Raw genomic sequence first — 15240 nt, 5'->3', positions numbered from 1 at the left:
TCACACTCAGGCCCCAGTCCATCCTTCCATCCTCACCCTGAACTCTCCATCAACAGACCAGCAGCTCTGGTCTTCCTGACCCTCCACCATTCACTCCCTTATTGATTCCTCTCCCCGAATCCTCTTAGTCTTCTTATTTTTGTGTGTTATAAGAAGAAAAAAATTACACTAGGCAATTCCCGGGACTCCTGCCTGTTTCATTCTTTCATTTATTCCTAAGTTCAACAAATGTTTACTGAGCATCTACTGTATGGCAGGCATAGATCTAGGCTGCAGGGATACAGCAGTTACCAGGATAGGAAACCCCTGCCCCGTGGAGCTTACATGCTAGTGGGGGAGAGACAAAAACAAGCACAAAGAAAAACCAGTAATGTGTTGCACTGTGGTGAGCACCGCGTAGACAAATAAAGCAGAGGAGACAGGTGGAGTGAAGGAGGTGAAGGAGTTTTGATTGTTTCTCCCCTTTCCACAGTGTGGGCACAGGTGGGATTTTCCGGTCTGTATTAGTTTCCTAGGGCTGTCGTAACAAAGTGCCACAAACTTGGTGGCTGAAAACAACAAAAATTTATTCTCTCCCAGTTCTGGAGGCTAGAAGTCCAAAATTGAGATGTCAGCAGAACGACATTCCCGTCGAAGTCTCTAGAGGAGGAACCTTCCCTACTACTTCCGGCTTCTGGTGGCCTCGGCATCCCTGGCTTGTGGCAGCCTCCCTCCAGTCCCTGCTTTCCATCTTCACACCACCTTATTCTTACAAGGATACCAGTCGTTAGACTTAGAGGCCGCCCTCAAGCCAAGATTATTGCCCCTGGGAATTCTTAACTAATTACATCTGCAAAGACCCTGTTCTAACTTAGGTCCCATTCTGAGGTTCCAGATGGACATGCTTTTAGGGGGACACAGTTCAAACCACTGTACTGTCTAAGTAGTGAGTGGAGATGGGCTTGCTCTTACCTCCACAAGGGAAATGTCGAATTTAAAATGAAATAAAGCAGGGGCTTCCCTGGTGGCACAGTGGTTAAGACTCTGTGCTCCCAATGCAGGGGGTCCAGGTTCGATCCCTGGTCCGGGAACTAGATCTCACATGCATGCCACAACTAAGAGTTCACATGCAACAACTAAGGAGCTGGTGAACTGCAACTATGGAGCCCATGTGCCACAACTAAAGAGCCCATGTGCTGCAACTAAGAAGCCGTTGAGCCATAACTAAGGAGACTTCCTGCTGCAACTAAGACCCAACACAACCAAAATAAAATAAATAAATAAATATTTTTTTAAAAAAGAATGGAGGAGAGACATTAAAATATTAAAAAATAAATAGGGGATTCCCTGGTGGCGCAGTGGTTAAGACTACATGCTCCCAATGCAGGGGACACGGGTTCGAGCCCTGATCCGGGAAGATCCCACGTGCCACAGAGCAACTAAGCCCGTGCACCACAACTACTGAACCTGCGCTTTAGAGCCGCAAGTCACACTACTGAGCCCATGTGCCACAACTACTGAAGCCCGCGTGCCTAGAGCCTGTGCTCCACAGCAAGAGAAACCACCGCAATGAGGAGCCTGCACACCATAACAAAGAGTAGCCCCCGCTCGCCGCAACTAGAGAAAGCCTACAGGCAGCAACAAAGACCCAACATGGCAAAAAAAAAAAAAGAAAGAAAGCATGAATATGATTTTGAAGTAAAATTCTTCTCTGCCTATTTAATTGTTTTCTTTTGGGTTCTGGAGTAACTCAACCGGCCTTCACTGCAGAGGCTGGGGACTGTCCAAGATGCTCGAGGTGACCGCCATCCACCCAAAATCCCTTCATCATGCCGGAATGTTTTACATATTTCGTCAGCTATGGTTTTGACCACGGAGGTGAAAGGAAGAAGAAAAACAAGAAACAGCAAGAACAGCTAGAACAGCTAGTGGGGCATCAGCACAGGACTCTGGAGAGGCCCTGCATTCTGCTTCCTTCAGCGTCACCTGGACATCTGTCACATCATCAGCCTTTGGGGAGGCAGTTAGAGGAGAGGGTTGTGGTGGTCAGAAGCTGAACTTCTAATCACTTCAATTTTTACTACGAACAGGGGTAAAAATGTCTCACATAACCATAGCTAATTGAGCACAATAATTTATTGAGCACAGTGCTGTGTTGTATACGAATGGTCTTCTTTAATCCTCACAACAAACTTACAAGGTAGGTATTATTATTCCCATTTAATAGAAAAAACCACTGAGGCTCAGATAAGATTTCGTGTGATCCACTCTCAGCAACGAATGCACAAACATCAAAGAATCACTGTGGCTGTCCGTTTACAGACTGGTGACACGTGGGTAGTGACTCTTTGGAGAAAGTACTTATACTTCTAAGCATTTGTTGACTTCACAGTCTTAAAATTAAATCGAGATGTTTCTACGACACCTATTTCCAACTTAATACAGTTCACAGAAGTGTTTATAAGAATCGTGCTTGTTTCTGAGTTTGTTTATAAGAATCGTGCTTGTTTACTTAATTGGTGACTTTTCCACATTTTTGGAGTATTCTTTTGCTTAAAGTTTTTTTTTTAATGTAAACATGGTTAAACAAAGCATAAGACTCTGAAGAACTGTAGAGGAAACGCTTATGAAATAGGAAAGGAGCCCTAGGACACAGCCCCAAACCAGCAGAGGATACTGGAGAATGAGAAGAATACTCAGAAAGAGGCAAGAAGGATGATATGGGGTGGGATTCAACACAGGCAAGTTCCAGGTGAGAACATCCTGTGAAATGCATCTAAATTGAATTATGGTACTAGATAAAGTTATAGAGGGGAATGAACCTCGGGTATCATCCATTATCCTGTGGAATTAATAAACGATCTGATACCCTCTAAAAAAGCCATCAACCAGGAAAACCCCTGGCGTGGGGAATGTGGGTTCTAAACGTGAGACCACAGCTTGAAACCTTAAGAAGGGAGATGAATGCGTTGCAGACACTCCCTTGAGGTCGTCGTGAGGGGAAGGTTTTACCCAAGCCTGGTTTGGGAACGCTCACAAGAGGGCTTTACGTAGCAAACAACAAAATCTACAGCGATCATCATAGAGTCGATATTTTATAATAACTGTGAATGGAGTCTAAACTTTAAAAAGTGTGAATCACTGTATTGTGCACCTGTGACTTATATAATATTGCATATCAACTATACTTCAATTAAGAAAAACAAAACTACAGCAGTTATGCTCGAGTCCTCCTAGAGCTGGTCTTCACATCAAGGACATCATTGTGGTACTTGGATTCTTTCTGTGTTTCATCTGAGAGAAAGTGGCTGTTTATCATGCTAGCAATAAAATAGATGAACAAAAGTAAGGTGCATTAATACTTCATCAATACCTGCTTGACCATCCTCTGCTCATGTAGAGTGGCCAAGAATTTTCCATCTGCCTTTGACCAGGATGCCTTGAACGTTGGGGTGGCATCTGCTGGACTGAAGTTGGGAGTCCTCTGCTAGTGCGCCTATTTTCAACGTGTCTGCTGAGCCTGCTTTCCTTCTTAGTTAAATTTAGTCATCCTGGGGACTTCTCTGGTGGCACTGTGGTTAAGAACCCACCTGCCAATGCAGGGGACATGGGTTCGAGCCCTGGTCCGGGAAGATCCCACATGCCGTGGAGCAGCTAAGCCCGTGCGCCACAACTACTGAGCCTGTGCTCTAGAGCCCGCGAGCCACAACTACTGAGCCCATGAGCCACAACTACTGAAGCCTGCATGCCACAACTACTGAAGACCGTGCACTGCAACAAAGTGAAGCCACCACAATGAGAACACCACACACCACAACGAAGAGTAGCCCCCACTTGCTGCAACTAGAGAAAGCCCGCACGCAGCAACGAAGACCCAACGCAGCCAAAAACAAACAAATAAATAAATAAATTTATTTTAAAAAACTTTTAGTCATCCTGATTGAACAATCTCTCACCTCCACAATTCAGGCAACTGGCAAGATTAGTTAGCTTCTAAAAGTATTTAAGTTTTTTGTAGGAATATGCCTCTTAGAGGAAAAAGAAAAACACAGATTTTCCAACCTCGAAGTTTTCTGATTTTAACTACCTACACAGTAATTTTTTTAAGTTTAATTTTGCAAAGAAGAAAGCATTCTAGATGAATGCATTCAAAGGGACTTAAAGCATCTACTTCACAAAGAAAGAGATCTACTGTTAGCAAACATTAAACACTTTTAAAACTTAGAAAGCACCATAATATCTGGAGGTGTCTGCTGAGTCACCTCGCCCTGGCAGCTGACAAAGTCACCCGCAGCCTGTTGTCTGGGTGCCCCGCTCCCAGTGCAAAGGCCTGGCCTCCAGTTGTTCGCATCTGCATCTCTGCCTGAGAGTGTATCTGGCAGCTGGAGACCATTTTGTCCTCCCACAAAGCAGGCTGGAAGTTCTGGAGACATAAGAACCCTTGGGAGAAGCTCTCAACAGGACACTGCCAGAAGCCAGTGTGTAAATACCCCAGCTCCTTGCCCCTTGGATGCAGTTACCCTGGAGAGTGTCTCACTCTGGGCCCCCAGAGTCCCCAGCAGTGTAATATGCGGTGACGATCTGCCTGAAACCACACGTCTTCCCTGCACCCCTCACTTCTCCCTAGTCCACTTCTCTCCTTCACCTTGTAACTAAGCTGCCTGCATTCACATTCTCGTATTTCAGGGCAGCTTCTGGAGGAACCCAGTCTAAGACAATGCAACTGCCTCTGATAATTCATATTTAAGCTGGAATCAAACAACTTCTAGTTCTTATAGAACCGAGACCTAAGTAGTTTTCAGTATGCTCAATCCTCGGCAAAACGTTTGACTTTAAATGGTCGCTCGTGGCTCCTACTAAAATCTAACCGTGTCTATTTAAAAGCGGCCGTGTCTCCTTGCCGACTGGCTCCTTCATGAGGTGTTTCTGGGCACTGGAACCACCCTCATGCCACCTCATGTATTAACTGGCACGGAGAATTCTGAACATCACTGAGTGGCTTCATGGTTACCAGGAGGTGATATTGATCGTACGGGACACAAGCCTCTTGAGATTTGCTCCCTCTTCTTCTCTCTCTCCCACTTCCTCTCTCCCTCCGTCCTCTCTGTTGGAACCCCAAGTCCCTTTTCTTTCAGACTTGTACCAAATACCAAGTCCCAGGGCCTGGAATCTGACTTTCGGTAGCCATTGGCACACAGGAAAGTGTAAGGTGCAAGGTCCCCCGATAGATGGATGGGTGAGATAGTGCTGCCGGGAGAGGGGGTGCGAGGGAGCCGGGCAGACGCCACCACCCCTGCGTCCCTTCCGGGGATCATTCTGAGATGTGGCTCCCCTGCAGACCCTTCCAGAGAAGCCCCGAGTGCCCCAGGAACAAGCTCCCATGCGACCTGCTGCGTCTAAGGCTTGTGGTACAATGGACCACGTCGCTGCCCTGCATCCCTCCCACCTCACAGCCCGCTGCCCTGCCGCCCAGTGCTTTGCACTTGCTCTTCGCAGACAAGTGTCCACACCTAGATCCCGCCTTCGCCTCTGCTTTCTAGAGGATCCCAAGGCTGTGAGGGTGACCTAATCCTCTCACATGAGTTCTTTTTCCACATCTGTTTCAGGCATGTTTTGTCTCCAGAATTGACTTGTATCATGGCCACTGGTAACTTCTGGACTGTTTCATTTGGATTCTATTCTTATTTGGGTTGAAGTATAGTTAGAAGGTACTTGAAGCCCATTAAAGAAGATTTATAGCGCTTCAGATTTTTAAAACTCTGGATTCCTTTAGTCAAGCATCACCCACAAGGTTCAGATCCAGACCAATTTGCCAGTTGACTTGACACATTTTAGGACGTTTGCTGATTCATCAGGGATTCATTTGGGAGCTTTGGTTTCCAATGTAAAGTGAGACATAGGATGACCAAGTTTATGGTGAGAATCTCATATTCCTGTTGTGAGGTTTAAATGAATTAAATAGCATTTTGAAAATATAAAATGATTTACATACACACATCATCACATATATGCAGCATAGTTGTTTTCTGATGCAGAGTAAACCTTTAACATTTTGTTATAAAGTGTCAGCAACATAAGAAGATGTCAGAAATGTAGGGCAAGAAACGTTTTTGACCATAATCATCCCTCCTTTGATCCTTTAGATGCTTTTCTGCTCTGTTCTTTTGGACAGCATTCTAATCGAGGGTGCTAACACCTTAACCGCCTTCACCCATCTGGTTATTCTTCTCATCTAGGCCCCCCACCCAGGCATCTTCATTCTCCAATCATGTCCTTACTTCTTGTTTGAAATTAAAGTGCACCTCATTTCATGAAATTATGGTGAAGCAGACGATAGATTTTATTTGTTCCTTTCATAAAAATTAAAAGTTCCATTCTTTTGCATGTAACTGTCCAGTTTTCCCAGCACCACTTATTGAAGAGACTGTCTGTCTTTTCTCCATTGTATATTCTTGCCTCCTTTGTCATAGATTAATTGACCATAGGTGCGTGGGTTTACCTCTGGGCTTTCTAGCCTATTCCACTGATCTACATTTCTGTTTTTGTGCCAGCACCATACTGTTTTGATTACTGTAGCTTTGTGGTATAGTCTGAGGTCAGGGAGACTGATTCCTCCAGCTCCATTTTTCTTTCTCAAGATTGCTTCGGCCAATCCTCCAATGTCTTTGGGATTTTTTTTTTTTTTTTAACAAATATTTTACTGGATGTTAACATCTGGGCATCACAGTTCTGGCTTTGTTCTCCAAACAGTGTCTTGGGTATTGGTTTCCACTGCTGTCAACATGTTTGGCTGTCCATACCCAGTTAAGGTTCATTAGTTTTGTGATAAGCAAGCTTCCTACAGCTGGTTAAAGATGTATCTTCTGGTGAGAGACACAGTGTGAATTCCAGTCACTCAGAATGGTCTGTTGCCTCTCATCAAGGAGGGGGTCTGCCTTCAAGGTTCAATGATTTGAACCATTCTTCTAAAAGGCCGTCTTACCCCAAAGCTCCTCTACTGCCTGTGTCCCAAAGGCCGGCTATTAGAGAATTCTTTCCTTGGGTTAAATTATGGAGTCCAAGCATAAGATACAAGAGCAACACAATGTTCAATTATTTCTTAAAATTTTGATATTACCTTGTACTCTGAGCAATGGTGCAAAGTTTCCACTCTGTAAGTACATAACATCTGACATCTAACTTTCACACAATCCTGTTTTCTACATGGTGATATAGAAAGGAGGTGATGTAGAAACCTAGCCTTGTCTTCTGCACCAAATGAGGGCAGATGGAGGGTGTGTTCTATAAGGGGAAATAGGCCTGGCACACCCTCCCCCTGTAGGATGGTGGCCTTCAGAGCCCTGGGCCTGGAGGTGCTGCTGACTCTGCAGAGGTGTCCTCTTTGTCCGGCATCAGGGGATGAGGCACCCACAGCAAGACAGTTCTCAACTTAAGAACGGACATGGTATCAAAGGCCTCCCCCCTTCCCAAGGGAAGGTGCTTGCCAGGCTTAAGCTGAGTTGTCCCACAAAGGCTGCCAGAAACGGCTGCCAGCCCCTGGATCCGTAACCTCTCCTTCCCCTCTCTACTTCTCACTGTGTATGTTTTCAAACTTAGAGAAAAGTTGAAAAAAAAATAGAACAGCAAACACCTAGATTCAGCCTGGAACAACCCTCCCAGGACCAACCTCCATCTAGATTCAACAATTCTCCTATTTGCCGCGTTTACTCCCTCTCACTCTTGAGTTACTGGAAGGTTGTCCACATGCATCATAATGCTTCACTCCTAATTACTGTGGCAGACATCTCGCGAGAATAAGAACACTCTCCTGGTAACCACAGGGCCATTTTCATGCCCAGAAAAATTAGCCATAATTCTGTAGAGCCGCCTGAGAATCAGCCTATCCTTCAGGATCTCCAGTTGTCCCTAAACGTCTTTTATGGTTGTTCTCCTTTACTTTTTTGAACAAGGAGCTAATTAAGGTTTGCACCTTGCTTTTGGGAACTGCGTCTCTTTTCACCTAGGTCACTCTCCGATTTTTTCCTATAATGATGACTTTGAAGATTCCAGGCCAGCTTTCCTGCAGTATGTTTCACCTTCAGGAAAGATCCAGCATGTGCACCTTGGGGCAATTTAACCGCACTGTCCCCTATGTTTCCTGGAAGCTGTAAATTAGGTCTGAGGCCTCAGCACTCCTCACCCTTCAATGGTATTGAACCCGTTCTCTCTGCAAAACAGCCACCCTCAGTCACGTTCCCAGTTTGCATAACTCTTTTGAATTTATGATGTGTTATTTAACCAGCACACGTCTGGTAGTTATCTCTTTGTCACACTGCCTCTGGGAGCGGGTTAACTCTGCACCAGATGGAAGGTATCCCATCAGAAATGAACTGTCTCGTGGCTGAGGGGCGTACAAATCACTGTAAAGCATCCTTGATTTCTACCTCCTCTTCCTCGTGGCGTGAATGCCGCAAGCAAGAGTGTGGAAGCAAAGGGGCATGAGATTAGATCTTGGAGAAAGTTCTCTCTGACTCTTCATCTCTTTCAGTCTGATCGTGACCAGTGAGCAGGGTGTTTCCATGCAGCTGTGTTCCCACATCTGGACACTGTCTATGCCAAGCCCCTTCATGAGTGTAGCTGCCCTGAGTACACAACCACATTTGGTGGGAGGTGTAGGAGGAAACACAGCTGTGTACGGAATGCAGAACTCCGCGGCGCAGCTAAGCTGAGGCCGAAAGCCCTCTCTCATGACTCCTGCTGCGGAAAGTCTGCGTCTTTGCGTGAAAATTAGGTGTAGCGATAAACCAGATACTAGGTCAAGACAGGCGAAAGAAGAGAAATGATTTCTGATGAATCCTGGACTTACTAGTTCACTGCCACTCCAACCTGCAAATGGAATATAGGTTTTTCATATCAGGAGAGTTGGAGTCTCACAGGCTGGTTGTAATAACAACAGGCAACGTTTTTGGAACTTTAGGCCAAGTACTGGTCTTGTTTGTGATCATATCCCACGTGAAGCCCATGAGTTAGATATGATCTTCTGTGAATCTGAGGCACAGAGAGGTTAAGTAGCTTCCTCTAGGCACCGCAGTAATTAATTAGAGGAGACAAGATTCAAACCGCAGCACGTGGGGTTCAAGACCTGAGTGTTAACCACTGCGCCATATGGTGACTTTTCCATGTGGCCCAAGAGAAAGCATCTGGGAAGGAAGAGGCGGCCACTTGGCTGCTCTGGGGCCGGGATCCGTGCAGCACCTAGAACCTGCCTATTCCCTGCTGCCCGACCTGATGGGCCACGTTTAAGCCATCCAGATACAGCTGGAGTCATGTGGGTGAACAGGTCGGTTGTGTGGCAATCCGTGTCACAAAGGGAGCAAGCGTGGCCTCCAGAGATGACCAAGGGAGGTGGTGAGCAGCTGGGAATCTGTGCGCAGGTGGACAGATCCCCTGCCCTGGGTCTGCTCGTTCTGTACCTGCTGTGACACCCAATAGGGTCACTACAGGGGCAGGGGCAGTGGGATAAAGAAAACCAGCGGAGTTGATCCATGCCTTATTTATGAAATTCTAAACAGCTGCTCCCCCGCCAGCTCCCCAGAAGCGAAAGCAAAGGGCTGCTTTAGGAGTGCATGCCTCCAGCGAGCCTGGCTCTGCTCAGGTGCCGAGGCCAGGTCAGTGCTGGACCGCGGAGCGTTCCAGCTGTCGACGACAGCCCTGCGATCCGCAGCCTGCAGGCGGCTGCAGAGCTGCAGAGCCGGAACTGTGCCTGGACGTCGGCATCAGTGTTTCCTCACCAACAGACTCGTTTGTAAATAAACCGTCTCCGACTCTACCTGTTTTGGATTTTCTCAAAAGCTACCTGCTTCGTGAAAATATCTGGAGCGCGGACATAATTAGGTCAAGGGACGCAAAATATTGCTGGTCACAGATCGCTCTTTCTGCGACTGCAAACCGCTCAGCGCGGCATTGCTGGTCACAGGTCGCTCTTTCTGCGACTGCAAACCGCTCAGCATAGCATGTTTTGCCTTCTTTTTGCTAAAAATTGAAATGGAGACACTTATGGGAGGAATGCAGATTGAAACAAAGGAGACATCTTTTTCTTTTTCCAAATCAGTTGGCAAAGACTTAAAAGTTTTATAAAACCTAGGATAGGTGAGGATTTAGGGAAACTCCCTTCATTGATTGATGGTCAGATATAAAGGCCTCTGTGGAGACCATGGTAATATCTGTAAAAAAATTTTATGTACAAACCCTTTGACTTGGCTTTTAGGAATTTACCCTACGGATATATCTGTGCGTGTACAAAAATATATGAATAAAGAATATTCACTGCAATATTGTAATATTTTTAAAAATCTGAAGCTAACTTAAATGTCCATGAATAGGGGACTGGTATGTAAAGCACATTTATAGAAAGAATACTATGTAGCTACTAAAAATAATAAAGTAAATCTGTGTGTGTTGAAATAAGGCATGCCAATATATTATTAAATATATAATAAATAATTATTCAAAAAGGATGTCATAATATTGTATACAAATTTTTAAGTATGTTTTTTTCAATGTTGTGTATGCATGGAAAACTCTGGAAGGATATATAAGAAATTGTTAATAATGGCTATCTTTAGGTAGAGGAGGCATAAAAGAAAAATTTATTTTCATCTTTTATATCCTTCTCAACTATTTGAAATTTTTTAATGCATGTACTGCATTTATCTTTTTTCTTTTTAATTCGTCTGTATTTGTTACAAACTTTTAAAGCAGAACGTGATTTGAGCACCATTTATCATTTTTAAAAACTGGCTTCCGTTTTTCAGAAATAGTGACACTGATAATTCCTGGATCATATTTAGAATTTCCATGCTCCTCTTCTCTTTTTTTTTTTTTTTTTTTATTTTTGCGGTACGCGGGCCTCTCACTGTTGTGGCCTCTCCCGTTGCGGAGCACAGGCTCCGGACGCGCAGGCTCAGCGGCCATGGCTCACGGGCCCAGCCGCTCCATGGCATGTGGGATCTTCCCAGACCGGGGCACGAACCCGCGTCCCCTGCATCGGCAGGCGGACTCTCAGCCACTGCGCCACCAGGGAAGCCCTCTTTTCTACAGAACATACAAATCACAAATGCCTCCTAAGGCAGAAAAAAGAAAACTGCAAAAAAAAAAAAAGGGAAAGGAACATAAACCACGTTATCCAAGAGCTTGTTTTCCTACCATCCTCAAAAGTCCTGCTAGATTTTCTATTTCTTGTAAAAGGTTCTATCACCCATTTATTATTTCCCCTGGGTTTTCACGTGTTGAGTGAATGTGAGTCAGCGGTGGTGGAGGTCAGGCTGCAAGGTGTCCCTGTGCCCTTCCTCTGACGGACACGCAGAGAAGAAGCCTCACTAGCTGCCTGAGCCTCCGGGGGCCTGGGCGCGCGGGACTGAGGAAAAGCACGTTCACAGCTGACTTGATCTGATACAGCAGAGGCTGGCAGTTCTCTTGGTTTCCCTTTGTGAGTCAGCTTTCACCCTCTGGCGTGGCCTGGATCCACAGTACACGGTGTGACGATGGGGTTCGACACACTGCAGGAGTTTGTGCCAAGACCTCTTCAGAAACAACTCTAGCGAGAGAAAACACCTTTACCTTAATTCTACATTTCAACAGTGTTCTCTACAAACTACTGTACATAAAAGAGATAAACAACAAGGTCCTACGGTATAGCACAGGGAACTGGATTCAATAGCCTGTAATAAACCACAATGGAAAAGAAGATGAAAAAGAATATATACATATATATGTATGTATAACTGAATCGCACACGAAAGACTGTTCTCTGCTTAGAGTCTGCCTCACTAGACTTAGTGCAGTAATCATTTTGCGATATATCCAAATATTGAACCATTATGTCATATACCTGAAACTAATATCATGTTGTATGTCAACTGCACCTTAATAAAAAAGATAAAATGAACAAAAATGTCCTGTTTACCATTGAAATTATTATATTTCTGAGATGGTGGTTAATGTTTGCCTTTTCAGAGGATTTAAAATAATAATAATAAGGGCTTCCCTGGTGGCACAGTGGTTAAGAATCCGCCTGCCAATGCAGGGGACACGGGTTTGAGCCCTGGTCCGGGAAGATTCCACATGCCGTGGAGCAAATAAGCCCATGAACCACAACTACTGAGCCTGCGCTCTAGAGCCCGCAAGCCGCAGCTACTGAGCCCGCGTGCTGCAACTACTGAAGCCCGCGTGCCACAACTACTGAAGCCCGCGTGCCTAGAGCCTGTCCGTGCTCTGCAACAAGAGAAGCCACCGCAGTGAGAAGCCCGCTCACCACAACAAAGAGTAGCGCCCGCGCCGCAAATAGAGAAAGCCCACGCACAGCAATGAAGACCCAGGGCAGCCAAAAATAAATAAATAAATAAATGATGATGATGATAATGATAATAATAATAATAATAATAATGCTTTAAGTGATAAGTATTCTATAGTACTTACATAAGTGATATGTTACCTAGGTGATTTTTCCAATTCAAGAGAAGGGCCAGTTGATAAAGCGAGATGGTGATGCTCGTGCTTCCCAGCCAGGAAAGGGGCGTCCGTGCCTTTGGAAGAGCTCCTCTTCTAGTTCCAACAGCCTTCCTGCCTACCTTCCCCGCTGTCCACCTCCATCCCAGCCGCCGACAGTGGAGTGAATGGGGCGGGGGATCAGAGTTGACTTGGGGCTGCGGGAGGTGAGTCCCCCATCCTGGAATTCCTTCCCCTCCACGAGCCCCCAGCCTCAGGTGAAAACCACTGACCGAATAGCCCACTGTGGGCTTGATGTCCTACCCCCTTCTTCCCCCCCAGGATTCAGTATCTCAAAGAAGATTTCTTTCCCCAGACACAGAGAGACCAGACTACGTTTGTAAATTCACAGAGCTCTTCATGACCCACCAGCCAACAGGGATGGAATCTTCATCGTCCGCAGCTGGTGGGATGTTGATCTGCAAAATCCCACCTGAATGCGTGCTTTCCTAGACCACTGCTGGTGCCAGTCCTCAGGGGCGGGGCCCCGGGGAGCTGACTCAGAGATGGGCGTCAGCAGGTCAGCACGCAGAATGTTTATTAGGGGGTGATCTCAGATCCACACTGTGGGTGGAGGGCATAAAACAGGATTGTGCTTCTAAGGCCCCAGTAGTGTTCTGCTCTGTAAGCTGAGTGATGGGTACGTGGGTATTCATTTTATTAATATTCGCTAATCTGTACATTCGTTTTACATACACTATTTTAAATGAACGATAATATTTTACAATTTTAAAACTTCGTTAAGTCTTAAGAGTGGAGGATCACAGTGTGATAAAATGCTCTGACACCAGAATTCCTAGCGTTTCTGGAATGTTCCCTTGGGCCACCACTTCAGGTCTAGACACCTCCATGTCTTCATGTATCAAATGGGGATTGTAATAACGTTTACCTCACATGTTCATGGTCACAGTTAAAGGAGCTTAGGCATGTGAAGTGGGTTAACTAGCGTCCCCTCGATTCACATCCACCTGGAACCTCAGAATGCAGATGTGATCAGTTAAGATGAGGTCATACCAGGTTAGGGTGGGCCCTAAATCCGTCTTCTCCTCCTTATAAGAAAAGGAGAGAACACGCAGATAAATGCACACACGCGGAAGAAGGACGGAGGCAGATATTGGAGTGAAGTAGCCACAGGCCAAGGGAGGTCAAGGACTGCCAGCAACCCCCAGAAGCTAGAAGAGGCGAGGCAGCATTCTCCCCTAGAGCTTGCAGAGGGAGCACGGCCCTGCCGACCCCGGACTCCAGAACTGGAAGAGAATAAACTTCTGAGGTTTCCAGCCACCCCGTTTCTGGAGCTTGGTTTGGGCAGCCACGGGAAACTGATACGTCGTGTAAATGCTTAGCTGGTCCGTGGCGCAGAGAAGCCACTCACTGCAAATTAGCCCTTATAATTCAGTACATTCAAACACCTGAAGCCTTCTTCCTTGCTGCTTTGTCCTGCCCGACACTTAACGAAGCACTTACCCGGCAGTTTCCCTTGGGTTGCAGCTGCGTCTGCCTGTCCAGTTGCCTTCTGGCCTGAGAGCTCCGGGAGATGCAGACGAAGCCTTGGGCAGTTGTGTCTCTTACAGCACTGAGCACCGCGATATAAAGATTCGAGCACTTACTACGGGTTCGAAGCAGTGCTAGGCTTGGGGCTGACAAAAGCTTACCTGCGCTGTTGGATGTTTCTGTGGGGAGAGGCCCAGGCGGCTGAGTCCCCACGGGACTCTGTGACGGATGCCGTAACAGAGACAGGTAGAGAGGGGGGCAAGGAGGGACTCACGCTCACTCTTCAGCTGAGGCTTGAAGTGTTACCGAGTGGGATGGGGTGGTGGGTGAGGACAAGCTAGGGCCGGGTTTCCAGGAGTCTGCCAAGACCGCGTTGTGATGGCCTGGTGGGCAAAGCCGAGGAGATTGTACTCTACGCTTAGAAATAAAGAACAATCCAAACTGTGTTCATTTTCAAGTTGTTTTCCATCTAAGTTATTACAATATTGAGCAGAGCCCCCTGCGCTACACAGTAGGTCCTCGTTGGTTCTCTATTTTATATGCAGTAGTGTGTACACCTGCAACAGACACAACACTGTTAATCAACTATACTCTGATATAAAATAAAAACATAAATAAATAAGAGAAAAAAGTGTATTCATCTTCCAACAGGCTACTTTTGGACAAATGGCCAACTGGCATTCCTTGGAGGAAGCTTTCACTCAAGTCTCCATACGACAGGCATTGTGTTGGTGGCCGCTGGCTCCCCTGGGGCCATCCATCCTTTCCTGAGTCCTTAGGTCCCCCTGAAATCAGAGGGCAACTCCTGAATCTTCTCACAGGCTGTGTCACCATGATATTGAGACACGAAATCAGGGTGTGGGAACTAAGAACCGAGGAGGGAGAGAGATGCTAGGAGAGTCCAACAGAAATAGGATGTGATTTGGAAGCTGAGAAAGAAAAAGCAGTGAGAAGAAGAGCAAAAAAGGGCAAATGGGCTTCCCTGGTGGCGCAGTGGTTGGGAGTCCGCCTGCCGATGCAAAGGACACGGGTTCGTGCCCCGGTCCGGGAAGATCCCACGTGCCGCGGAGCGGCTGGGCCCCGTGAGCCATGGCCGCTGAGCCTGCGCGTCCGGAGCCTGTGCTCCGCAACGGGAGAGGCCACAACAGTGAGAGGCCCGCGTACCACAAAAAAAAAAAAGGGCAAATGAAGGCAGAAGGCTTGTGCTGCCTGTCTCTGTGAACTTTGAGAAGACTTGGGCCTCAG

At 46.4% G+C, this 15240-nt stretch overlaps 1 protein-coding gene across 3 annotated transcripts in view; it reads left to right on the top strand.

The window, feature by feature from the left end:
• Positions 1–15240, top strand: part of SVIL (supervillin) — a 294440-nt gene that overhangs the window by 26610 nt on the left and 252590 nt on the right. Inside the window, exon 1 of one of the 3 annotated variants that reach the window (XM_079915222.1) lies at positions 12893–13024. The exons of the other annotated variants lie outside the window; for them this stretch is intronic. The gene's annotated coding sequence lies outside the window, so the exon portion shown is untranslated. Of the gene's footprint in view, positions 1–12892; positions 13025–15240 lie in introns of those variants that run through there. 3 annotated transcript variants of the gene reach the window in all.

Source organism: Stenella coeruleoalba, assembly GCF_951394435.1.
Source record: "Stenella coeruleoalba genome assembly, chromosome: 2".
Lineage (NCBI taxonomy): Eukaryota > Metazoa > Chordata > Mammalia > Artiodactyla > Delphinidae > Stenella > Stenella coeruleoalba.
Note: the sequence above shows the minus strand (reverse complement) of the source record. Positions and strands in the feature narration are given on the sequence as shown.